Source organism: Lycium ferocissimum, chromosome 12 (genome assembly GCF_029784015.1).
Source record: "Lycium ferocissimum isolate CSIRO_LF1 chromosome 12, AGI_CSIRO_Lferr_CH_V1, whole genome shotgun sequence".
Taxonomy (NCBI): Eukaryota; Viridiplantae; Streptophyta; class Magnoliopsida; order Solanales; family Solanaceae; genus Lycium; species Lycium ferocissimum.
In genome coordinates this window covers 20,395,802-20,405,200 of record NC_081353.1, presented here as the reverse complement: position 1 = coordinate 20,405,200, position 9,399 = coordinate 20,395,802, and the positions used below count along the sequence as shown (strand labels likewise).

General features: G+C 37.6%; 1 long non-coding RNA gene across 1 annotated transcript; it reads left to right on the top strand.

Moving 5' to 3' along the window:
- Positions 1–778: 778 nt before the first annotated feature.
- Positions 779–8,995, top strand: LOC132039927 (uncharacterized). Its single transcript, XR_009410529.1, has 2 exons — positions 779–968; positions 8,711–8,995. It is a non-coding gene; the product is annotated as an uncharacterized LOC132039927 (long non-coding RNA).
- The last annotated feature ends 404 nt before the right edge of the window (positions 8,996–9,399 follow it).

Genomic DNA, 9,399 nt, shown 5'->3' with positions numbered 1-9,399 from the left:
TACTTGTTCTAAATTTGCACACAAGTTTTACCTTAATTCAAGTTTAAATCGATATAGCATTTCGATTTAAATTGAATTTACTATAATTACAATTTCAAGTAAATAAGCATTGTCTACTAATTTAATTAAGGTATAAAGTAATTAAAATCGAGCAAAGCATTAAATCCAATCGATTCTATTTTGTCAATAATTTTATAGTGCGTTAATGTTCCGCTTTGATGTCATACTGTTTCTTTAATAATCGTGTCGTAGAAGATGATCTTTTTCAAATATTAACAATCTAAACTCCATAAAATTCTTAAATTGAGTTGAATTAAGATTTGTACCTTTTACCGATGTTGTAGCAAAAATCAATGGAGAAATCAAACTTGAAACAACGATTTGAATAATTGAGAAATCGTTTTGGGAACGAAGTTGGCCGGGTTAACGATAGAAGGATTTGAGAATAACGATTTTGTTGTGTTTTATATGTAACGGGGTAGTAATGTCTTTACTATGTTAGTTTTTGCTCGAAAGGCGAATAATTAAAGACCACCATTTTGAGGGCAAAATCTAAAACTCGTGCCCAAAAGGGTCATTACCAATTGCCCCAATTTAAATCCAATTTTGTTCAGCCCAAACCAAACACACTGGCCCAACGAGGCTTTAAACATTCAGGCCCTTTTCACTCTTATTCACTTCACCATTTTTCATCCCAAAAGGAAAAGAATCAAATGAGCTCTAACGCTTATAACTCTCACACCGTCTGCAAATCCACGCGATTCCCAGCTGGAATAGCCATTTATGGCTAAAGTGCAGTTGCATTTTTGCTTTTCCAGAGCTTTGCTCATCCAAAAATGGCAAAGAAGTTATTGCATTTGTCTCCTTCTCCAGCGAATCAACAAAAGAAACGAATAGTTTGATCGTTGTTGGTGAAAGACGAAGGTGATTGTCAACACTCGTCGCCCCCGTCGCTACACGGCAAAAATGTAAAATTCCTAAATTTCTTTTTTTTTCTTTCTAATTTCTAGTTTCTGTTTGGATTTGTAGAATTTGTGTTTATGTGCTTAGCTAAGTTTTTAGTTCTATTGTACTTCTCCAAATGCTTGATTTATGTTTGTGTTAGTTTAAAGTCATGAGAAATTAGCTATATGGTGATAACCTTATAGTGATTAGCTTACGACTTATTGGCATGATGTTAGTTACCAATAATTTGTTCTTACCTTTTATACCCTTAGCTTGATTATATCGTTATTGTTAACTAGTTATACAATTAATTAAGGATGAGGATTAGGATAGGTGTTTAAGGTTGTATTGTTTGGCATGACTGTTGATATGCTCTAGTTTCATGCTTTTACTATGCATTAGTCAGTAGCAGATATAATTTTTTTGGATTGGAACCTTAGAGACTGTTTTTTGGTTTGAAATTTCTTGGAGGTAGTTAACGATGAATATGACCCCATAACAGGATATGTGTGTTTATGTTGGTTTTAGCTTGTTCATTTACACTAAGTATAATAAGGTTAAGAGATAAACATGAAGTTGATATATGTCCTAGTGCTAAGGGTTTATCACATGTTTTAGGACAAGTTAGGATCTCCATTATTGGATGAATATGTAGTTGCAACTTCTTCAAATTGTACAAGATAAAACTGCTCCTTTTTTTAGTTAGGACCTGTTTTGAACCCTTTTGGATAGCACTCCTTCACATAGTTTTCTGAATTTAGGATTAAGGTCATGAGTTAAGTTGGATTAAGATAATCAGCTACTACAACAGTTCTGAAACATTCCTCTTAAAATGTTTGGATACCTTACAAATCTTGATATGCACATATATGGTTTAAAACTGGATAAATAATAGAATCTGTTGAGTTTCAATAGCTTTGTTCTTGATTTTGCCACAACCTTGCGTCTGATGTGTTAAGCTTTACATTAACATTGGCCTAGTCTTATTTAATTCATTAGGTATTTTAGTTAGCTAAAGTATTAGTGTTTAAACTGTCTAAATAAGCAGTGACTCCTGAGAAGTATACTTACCCTTATTTGAATCAATAGTTTTAAGCTTCCTCTTTAACAACCAGCCTGTGTAGAATGTTTCAAATGCCCTTATTTAGTTTGGAACACATAGTTTGAGGTTCCTTTTAAGCTGAAAATTGTTCCCAAACCCCAGCATGCCTAAAAATGATTAAATTCAGCATGTTTTTGTCTATTTTGAGTGTTTAGCTAAGCATGTGTTGCAAACTATCAGTTTATAGGTTCTATACTTGAGTTTTCTATGTTTTGTTCATCTCTCATTGTCATTATGATCATTAAGACTGTTTTCTAGTTGGTTTGATTTGGAAGAATTAAGGTTTGACTCATCATCACTTCAGGTCATTCTCAACTGGACAAACAATTTTGTTTTGTTGAGCCCTGGTGTTTTGTCCAACTTGCTATGACAATCTAAGTAGTGTGTGATTCATATTTCACTATTTTGACTGGTTGAGAGTTGTATGTCAATACACAATGAAAAAGTTGAGCTTTAAGTCTCTAAATAATGAACTGAAACAAATATATGCACAATGGTCTTGTCATGAACTCTATAGTTAGTTCGAACATGCAAAATCTCTTTACCATCTCTAATATATGTTTGCTTCTCCCTCTTTATGGAAATTGTGTGTTTTTAGAAAGAAAGTTTAAGTTTGGGTGTTGAACTAAGAAGAATGAAGAAGTTCTAATCTAGAACCCCATTCCCCATATTCCTTAAGTCTAAGCCAGAATTTAGAATTTTGTCCCATTCAGTTCTCTTTGATGATTGCATGATCTGTCCAGCCTCAATTTGTCTTTGTTTGGTCTTTGATAAAAACTGATTCTCCAAAGCATAGTACTTTTTTTTAATGAAATCTAGAGCTATACTAATCCTTCACCGCTTTCTTTCTTTGCACGACTTAGGGAAATTTCCCAATCTCAAATGCTTGAGAGTTACTGTCAAACTGGGGCAAGATCTGCTACACTTGTGAGGCTCTAAAAGTGTTTTATTCGCATGAGTTTGCTGCTGCTGTTTTTTTATGGGAATGTGTTGATTGCCTGAATTTTGAGCAAAGATATTACTACACCTGGGTGTGTTCACTGGATGGATTAATTGTTGTTACATTAAAGTTGTTACTCACTTTTGAGCTTCTGCCATGGGCTGTTTCGTTTGGCTACTATTTTTCCTTGATGAGAATATGATGCTGCATCTGGTGTGATGCACTGCTGAACTTAAAAAAGACTGAGCCTGCACTTTTAGATTTATTATGCTATTAATCCCTTGACAAAACTGTTGCTGCTTTTCTAAAATTTGAGGAAATGTCTGCTGTAGTTTTGTAACGACCCCTTTGGTCATTATAGTCTTTTCGCCACTTTTGACCCTTCCCTGAACTTGTTTAGCTCACTTTTGACCCGAGGGGACCGTTGATATGCTTCCCAAGGTGTTTGGATATGATTCAGGAGACTTTTTCAGAAATTTGGGTTTAAGCAAAAAAGAGTTGACTCAAAGTTGATTTTTAGGTAAACAGACCTTTTTCGGAAATCTGTCGATTCCAATAGGTCCGGATAGTCTTTTAGAACTTATGTACATATTTGGTTCGATTCCCAATGCACTCGGGTGCATTTTGGAACTTGGGTTGGGAAGTTGGATTTGAGGTATCGGAGGATGACTTGGTCAACGAGATCTCCATTGAGAATTTCGAGACCACGAGTGCATTCGTAGTGTGTTTTTATGTATGTCTACATATATGGTATATGAGCAGATAGCCTCGGGTGATAGTCAGGATTTCGGTTTGAGATTGTGATTTTGGGAATTTCTGGTTCTGATTCCAGCTATAGCGGCACCATTACCGCAGCAGCGGCACAGCTATAGCGGTGGACTTGCCGTAATAGCGGCCAAGTACAAATATTGGCTGACCGCCATGGCGGTCTGAGTGGTCGTTGAAGCAGGATTGCTGCAGCAGTCCATTTTTGTGTAAGCGGTATTGGGCAGATTATTTCATTAAATGAGTGTTAATAGCCCTAAGTGTCTTATTCTTTATCATTTCGACTTTAGAGTTATTGAGAGCTTTTCAAGGTGATTCCTGGGAGAAACTCTTTGTGGTAAGTTCTTCTATTTTCTTTGCTATTCCATTTTTCATAATCACCTTAGGATTCCTTTATCATGATAGTTTCTTAAGGGTTTGATGATTAAAAGAGGGTCAATGAGTTCTTCTTTCTAGGCTTCTAAATCTTGATTTATTGATTGGGTTAGCTTCATTAAGCATGGAATTGATGATTAGAACCTATTATTGCATGATTCTTCCTAATTAGTGGCCAATTTATGGAATTGGAACTTAGGGTTTATACCTAAATTTGGGGGTTTTCCCTAGAATCTGAATTTAAGTAATTTGTTGGTTCTTCTAGCTTGTAAGTTAGGGTTTATACCCAAATTTAGGTTGGGCCTTGTTGTGTGATTTGGGGCTAGCCACCCCGTTGTGTTGTGACTTATCTTGTTCTATTTGTTGTTGGCTTGATGCCCCGTGGAGCTAATAGATATTGGTGACTAGTGATATATCTTGATGATGATATTGTAGCACCTTACTTGTTGCTATTTGAGACAAGGATTGTGATTCTATTACGGCTTATTGTGTAGCCTTTTGATTGACACTGTTGGTGTACCTATGTGTGGTGTTGTTGATATTGACATGATTATTGACATTGAACTCATACGTTGCACGCATTCTCATCCTTCATGATATACTGTTGATACATTGATGACATACAAGGAAACATTGGCGAGTGGGCTGGCTTGACGAGAGTGACGTGAGGACCGATGTCGATGTTTATCCCGTAATCGAGGTATGAGTGCCGATAGCGATTGTCGAGGTCTTTGCTGGAATCATGAAGTAGCGGGTCCCCCATGGGTTGTACTGCCTAGATGTGATGTTCCATCATCGGAGTACATGTGTACAGTGCATATGCATTGCATCCATATGTCATACATTATTGCATTGCATTGGACCTTGGTTTCTATTGTGATATTCTTGTGATATATTTGTGATATACGGATTCGGATTGGATGTACTGAGACTTGGCACAGTTGGGTTTAGATGCTATAACATAGGTGATGACTTGTACTTGATTACTGGCTCGTGTTGACTTATACCTTGTTTTTTTATTAACAGTGCATTTTATTAATCAAAAAGTGATCATTACATAACCAGGCCTGGGCAGACCCCTATCCTCCAAAAATATAAAAATAATTAAGCTAGAACAAGAAGCTATCTAACATCATATACAAGCAAAACAGACTTCTAGGACTAGCATTACAACTCTTGAAACATCTCTGCCATTATTTAAGCAAAACAGTTCAAAGTATTCAATACAGGTTGCCATTTAGCCTTGTGTCTTCCTTTAATGTGCATATGCAAAGAAATACCCCTGCAGACCCTTGTAGCATTGTATTGTCCCTGTTGAAACCTTATGGAGTTCCTCTCTTGCCATATGCAATACACCATCATACCAAAGACATTACAAGTGATAGATGCAGCACCATTCGTTCCGTGTGCCATGTTACAAATCCAATGTATTTCCTCTTTCCATGTACCAATAGTTATATGATGTCCTAGCCATTGAAGTAGTCTACCCCATAGTCCTCTATTAACAGAACAAGCAAAGAACAAGTGATCAAATGTTTCTACGCCCCTGTCACAGAACACACACTCCATGGGTACTTGAATACCTATCTTTTGCAACCTATCAATAGTGGAGAGTCTTTTCTGCGCAGCCAACCAAAGATTGAATTTAAATCTTGGATGTATTTGTTTATGCAACACAATTGTCTTCTAGGGAACTCTTGGTAATTGTGGGAGTAGCAAGCAGTAAGCTTTTTTTATTTGGAATTTCCCATGTAACTGCATTTGGCCCAACATCTTATGAAGATCACCCTGTATATTCTGCAGTTGGATCACCTTCTTCCTGCTGCCAATGATTTTCCTGACCACCCAAGCAGCATTCTTGGGTGTGTCCATTGTAGCTAGGTCCCTATGTTTGATATAATAGTAATGCACCCATTTGATCCATAGAGAGTCTTTTTTCCGTGAAATGGCCCATAATTGTTTCAGTATTACGGCCTTGTTCCAATATCCCATGTGTATAACGTTCAATCCACCAGCTGCTTGTGGTTGGCATATTTTTTCCTAGGAAACCAGAGCCTTCTTGGATACTTTCCCCATCCCTGTCCATAGAAAGGATCTACAAACAGCATCAATAAGCTTCATGACCTTCTTTGGTAGCAAAAGAATTTGTGCCCAATACGTTTGCATGCCAAACAGCACTGCCTTAATAAGCTGCAATCTACCAGCATACGACAACATCCTTGATGACCAACAACTGATCCTTGAGGTGATCTTCTCTATCAATGGTAAGCACTGGCTGACAGATAGTTTTTTGGGTGGTAATGGTACTCCTAGATATTTGAAAGGAAGAGATCCTTCCACATAACCAAGGGCTAGAAAAATATCCTCCTTCACCTGTGGGAACACTCCTGTTAATACAAAGAAATCTTGTCTAAATTTGCTTGTAGACCAGAAGCATTTGAGAACAACTGAAATGTCTGTTTGAGCAATAAAACAGATGGTAAATAAGCCCTGCAAAACATAAGCAAGTCGTCAGCAAAGCAAATATGGATCACTTTCATTCTCTTGCATCTTCGGTGAAAGTTGAACTTTGGATTATTAGCCAGCTGGTTCATTTCCCTTTGTAAATATTCCATACCAAGAACAAACAGGTAAGGTGACATTGGATCACCTTGCATGATGCCCCTTTTACCTTTAAATGGTTGTGCTAAGCCACCATTTATGACAAGAGAATAGGAAACAGTTTCAATACACTCCATAACCCATTGTACAAATTTCTGTGGAAATCCCAGATCAATCAACACATTCTTCAAGAAATATCAGTCCAAAGTATCATATGCCTTCCTGAGATCCACTTTTAGCACACACCTGGTTGACATTCCTTTTCTTGTATAGCCTTTAAACAGTTCATGGCTAAACAAGATATTGTCTACGATACTCCTTCCTTCAATAAATGCTGATTGTGAACAACCAACAAGACCCTGGATCACACCTTTTATTCTAGTGGTGAACACTTTTGCAACAATTTTGTACAAGGTAGAATAGCATGCAATTGGCCTATAGTCTTTCACCTGAGTAGGTGATGAGACCTTAGGAATAAGAGTAATTGCAGTGGAGTTCCAAGCAGGATTCATTTTCCCAGTTTTGAAGAAGTGCAACACAGCCTGATAGACATCCTCTCCCACCACTGACCATTGTCTTGTAAAGAATTCAATAGGGAATCCATCTACCCCTGGTGCTTTTTCATTTGGCATATCTTTAATAGCATTTGCAATCTCCTCTCTTGTTACTGGTTGTACCAATAGTTGCTTCTGAGTCATTATTAAACAAGGTCCTTGTTGAATCACTGCTAAGTTTGGGCAAGGCATACTCTCACTTCTTGATCCCATAAGCCCTGTAAAGAACTTCATAAATTCAGCTTCTACCTCATGAGGATCTGTAAGCTTAAGACCATTATCATTATAACTTGTTGTTATGGCATTTTTACTGGACCTAATCTTTAATTGGGCATGGAAGTATTTGGCCTTAGCATCACCACTGTCAATCCAACAAGCTCTAGACATTTGTCTCAGCACCTTTTCCTCAACCAAGCTCCATTTTTCAATTGTTCTAACCAGCTCCTTTTCTTGGTCAAACAGACTTTGCCACAATGGTTGTCTAACAGTGGCTGCTTGCACATATTCCAGTTGTTGTCTTGTCTGTGTTAATCTAAGAGCATAGGAAGCCATCTGAGTATTCAGGTCCTTCAATTCAACTTTCAAGTGCTCAAGCTTTTGTCATATTGCATGCATTGGATCACCTTGCTCAGAACATTGCCACATCTTATGAACTATTGCATTAAAGCCAGTGTGCTCCATAACTGTTGTGTATAGCCTGAATGGTCGAGGGTGTAGTGTCACAGGTTTCCAGCATTGAATGAGTATTGGGGAGTGATCTGACATACCATGAGTCAAAAAGTCTGCTTCTACATTTCCATACTCCAGTAACCAATGATAGTTACCCAAAACCCAATCAATCTTACTATATACTCCTGTATCTACTGCTTGCTTATTGTTCCACGTGAAAAAACAACCCTTAGCTCTTAAGGGAGTGAGATGTTGGTCTGTTACAAGATCTTGAAATCCCTGTATTTCTGCTTGAGTCACTGGCTGGCCAATCTTATCATCAGTAGACAGTACATTGTTAAAGTCCCCACTCAGTAACCAAGCAGTTTGTATTTGAGCCCCTACAGGCTGTAGATCATACCATAGGATATCCGTCTGAATCTGTTCATTTCTAGCATAAACCACTGTAACCACTACAGAGAATTGAGCAACAAGATCTTCAACTGAACAATGTATGAATTGCTCATGGATTTGAAGAATCTGCACTCTAAGATGCCTCTTCCATAATAACTAGACTCTACCATTTAGTCCCAATGGGTAGTTGCAACAGTAATGCCAGTCCCTAGCAACTTTATCTGTTTATTGCCTTATTGATTTATCTATTTATCTTACTTTATTACCTTGATATATGGTAGCTAATCTTAGTCGGCCTATGATACCTACCAAAGATATGTTGTTTGTACTGACCTGCACTTGCTGCATTCTTTTATGAATGGAGAGTATCAGGTGGGATTGACGTCTACCCCTCGTGGCTGAGAGTTCGAGGTTGCTGATTTGAGTCTTGTTGGGGTGAGCATGTGGACGCTTCGCTGCGCGGAGACTCTTCTTTTATTATGTCTTATTTTGCTATTCTGAGACATATTAAGACTATTGATGCATTATTATTACTTCCAGACTTGTAGAATTTAGTTAGATGCTCTTGTATGACCAGGCCAAATACTAGGTGGTTTTTGATGTACTTTCGCGTTATTTATAAATTCATATGTCAGACTTACGTTACTTTAATCTTTTTTGCTATTTATGCTGTGGTTGTGAATGTTGGGTTAAGGGTTTGTCTACCAAGGTGGGATGGGTAGGTGCCTACGCGACTTTGTGGAATTGGGTCGTGACAAGTTTTAGCTGAGCCTTGCTGCATTTTTAGTATTGATTCGAAGTGTTAAATTTGAGGGTAAAACTGCTGTTATTTGGTTTGTAACTGCTCTATCTTATGGATGAAATTTTGCTGCATTATTGAGGATAAAAATGACACCTTCTTGAGACATATTTGGGGTCCTTTGTTGCTGCATTTCTAGGACTGCTGTCGCTGCATTTTTTAGCTGGCGATTACTCAATTTTGAGGATTGAAATGGGTTGCATTTTGAGACAGTTTGAGGCAAAAAACACTGTTGTTCTGTTTTGTCGCCATTTTG